This window comes from Macrobrachium rosenbergii, chromosome 42, assembly GCF_040412425.1.
Source record: "Macrobrachium rosenbergii isolate ZJJX-2024 chromosome 42, ASM4041242v1, whole genome shotgun sequence".
Lineage (NCBI taxonomy): Eukaryota > Metazoa > Arthropoda > Malacostraca > Decapoda > Palaemonidae > Macrobrachium > Macrobrachium rosenbergii.
The window spans coordinates 53483365-53486660 of NC_089782.1; the positions used below are offsets into that span (position 1 = coordinate 53483365).

The 3296-nt window shown below is 36.9% G+C and overlaps 1 long non-coding RNA gene across 1 annotated transcript; it reads left to right on the plus strand.

Moving 5' to 3' along the window:
- The first annotated feature begins 1043 nt into the window (after window positions 1-1043).
- On the plus strand, window positions 1044-2975 carry LOC136827711 (uncharacterized). Its single transcript, XR_010849844.1, has 3 exons — window positions 1044-1427; window positions 1763-1840; window positions 1937-2975. It is a non-coding gene; the product is annotated as an uncharacterized lncRNA (long non-coding RNA).
- Window positions 2976-3296: the final 321 nt, after the last annotated feature.

Here is a 3296-nt window from a genome sequence, read left to right on the forward strand (position 1 = left end):
AATTCCACCCCAAGATTAAAAGCTACAACAGGAATGAGCCATGATCAGTTCCCCATTATTCCACTTACAGTCAGTCAGCTAAAAGAATGACCTCTCCCTTTGGGAAGCGCAGGGGCGTCTATGAGGATGCACTGTATACGTCTAAGCCAAAATGTGAACAATGAAGAATAGTCAACAATCTATGTATGTAAGTTATAGCTCAAAGGGGTTGCCTTTCAGATAGACTTTTATTCACCTCCAGCTGACGCAAAACCTCTTCGAACCAAAGCTCTCCGTTGGGTGTAAAGAGTCCAAGCTAAATGAGACCAGAGTGTAAGTAGCAGTTCACGAGTACTGAGAGTTGACACAACCTCTTCACAGAATCGTCACCTGAAGCCTTTTTGTAATGTGTGCCATAAAGGGAGTAACATGGGAACTATTAATACAAAAAAGTCAAGTTTACTTTTTGATTTGCTGACAAAGTAAGACGTAAGAGTAATGTACGGGACATTAACTGCAGAACGATACGTAAATCATTCATTTGCAGAGAAAACAGAGGTTGAGCGCAATATCTTAAGTGTTATAGGTAGGACGGGAGAGCGATGTCTTGATGTGCTAATGTATTAGGTATTTTTTGTAGATAAGTGAGAGCAATATCTAAATTACTCTATGCAGAAAAAAAGGACGCGTGAGCAAAGTCCAAACTATAACTTCTATAAAATAGGAAAGTAAAATATTAAAAAACTTGTAACGAATAAAAAAGAGAACGTTAGGTGCGAGAGCACTATCACTAGTAATATAAGTAGAAAACCATTACATGAACCACATGTCTTACTAGTTATTTTTAAAAGACGAAAGTTATGAGTGTCATTTACAGAAAAATGACATCACAGCAAGCTTCCGGTAAATCAGAGAATCAAAATTTGGCGCTTTTTTTTATAAACCCTATATCTGCATGCTTACGCAGGTCAAGTACAACAAGCCAAAGCAAACGATGTGGAATTTCTTTATTATAACGACTAAATATCCCAAACAACTAACTTAATAACTGTACAAAATATTTCATTTTACATGGCGACAGGAAAAACTAGTAACTATTATCACTTTGGTATTTTGATTGCCCTACTCTTGGTACCATCAAACTGTCTTTCCTGCCGTCCAAACTATTAAGATGGATAGTTTGCTAATTCCTCCTCCTTCCATATACTTTTACTTGAGCAAATCCGCCGACGAGGAGAGGAACAGCCCGGGCCGGCACTCCGGCTGGCACTCCGGCTGCCAGTTAGAGCAGAGACCTCATTCACCTGAGAAGGTCCATACTTTTCATATTCTTCCGCCATGCCTCTGTTAGGCTAAAGACATTATCTTGGGATCCCTGGTCTCCGTCACCCTCCTGTGACCATCTGCCAAAGTCCATCTGCGACGGCTTTGTGCAAAGTTCAACAATGGTGAGTACCAAGAATAAATAGGGCTTATTCGTAAAGGTTATCGTTGCGAACTCTTGGTGCTTGTGTTGCCTACTGAAGTTTTCCTGTCTGTCATTTCCAAGCTTAAGATTAGTAAAGTAAAGTTTTGTGGTCAGTTATGTTTATATGTTGTATTCTCTTGTCCTTTCAGGTGAAATAGCTCTCGGACTAATAACTAGCTTATTCATAAATTCACGTTGTAATAATTGGGTGAGAGAATCATATACATTAATGTTGTTTCGAGTGACCATATTCATGAAAGATAGTTTCCCATATTATGACCCGCAAATTTATATTAGGTTTACCGTTCATTTCAGGATTTGGTTTGGTTTTGATGTATCGGCCCTTTATTTCCTTCCTGTTACTAATGTAAACCTCAGTTGTTCAATTGCAAGGTAATTTTATTTTGGGTTATTATTCCTATAGGTTTATTCTTCTACAAAAATTATCTTAAATTTTCGACACTAATCTTCATGAAATTTTCTTTACAGACAGCGAGCGAAGCTGAACGAAGGAAACGCCCTACGATCTGCATGAACTGTTTAACTGTAACCACGTTGTTTTAAAGGCTTATTTAATGTAATAAATATCATTTATGTAACATATATTTTTCCTTCCAACCTGATTTTAATATAATTATCAGATTTTTTAGAGGTGTTCAGCTTAACACAATAAAAAATGCATCATTCCATAAAGATAACACAACCGACACAAAATAAGTTTCGCTCAAACTTGTGTCAGAAAAGCAACCCCGCCCCCTCAAAAAAAAGAAGCTTTCAGCAGCACTATCTCACGACGACCCATAATCAGAGTCCAGATCGTAGTTCCTAATTTCGAAACACGGAGGACGCCACGATGAGTTAGCAAGCATCTTTCCCAACATCACTTACCCGAATGAACAGACTGTACCCAAGACATACCCAAAACAGTAGTTCACACATGAAATACAGACCCAACGCTTAAGACGCGCACGTTGATATCAATAAAACAACTTCGTGTCACCGACCTTGGACGTTATCTGCTCGCCCGAAAAAAAAAACACTAAGTGCGGATGGTAGTGAATCTTATCGTTATTCGATTGTTATCCCAAATATGAACGGAAGGAGCAGATGAAAAAGAACTTATACGTTACCTTTTGAAACTTTGTCATGAGCCAAAGTATTTTGAAGCGGCGCTCCGGTATTTTCTGGTCGTTTTAGCAGATAGTGTTCTAGATACGATTTGAGTGAATACTCTGAACAGAAACCAATACTCTCATTTTATCCTCCGGTTTGAAAGCTATAGATTTCCTGCGACCTTTTCATACCTTCTCAATGCTATCTAAAAACGATAAATCTACCGATCTCGGTCTCCGTCGGGCAAAAAACTCCCTCGATACTTATCGTGCCCTTTGTTATCCCAATTGCCTTTTAATCACCACAAATCTTTTTCCAGCGCGACTCCCAACAACTATATTAATCTAGCGCGTGAGCCGAGCCATTTAATGAGATGTATTTCGTCCTCATATCGCCGAGTCTCTCTCTCTCTCTCTCTCTCTCTCTCTCTCTCTCTCTCATACTTTAGGAATAACTTACTATTTACTCACGTTCTCTTCTACTCTGTTTTCAGAAACTTGCTTCATTTCATTATATGCATTCTGCAGTAGGATTCTATCCAATCTGTCAATACATGTACGAATATATGTATATATACATATATATATATATATATATATATATATATATATATATATATATATATATATATATATATATATATATATATATATATATTTTATATATATATATATATTATGTATATATATAGTATATATATATAATATAAAAAAATATAGATAGACAGATATATCTC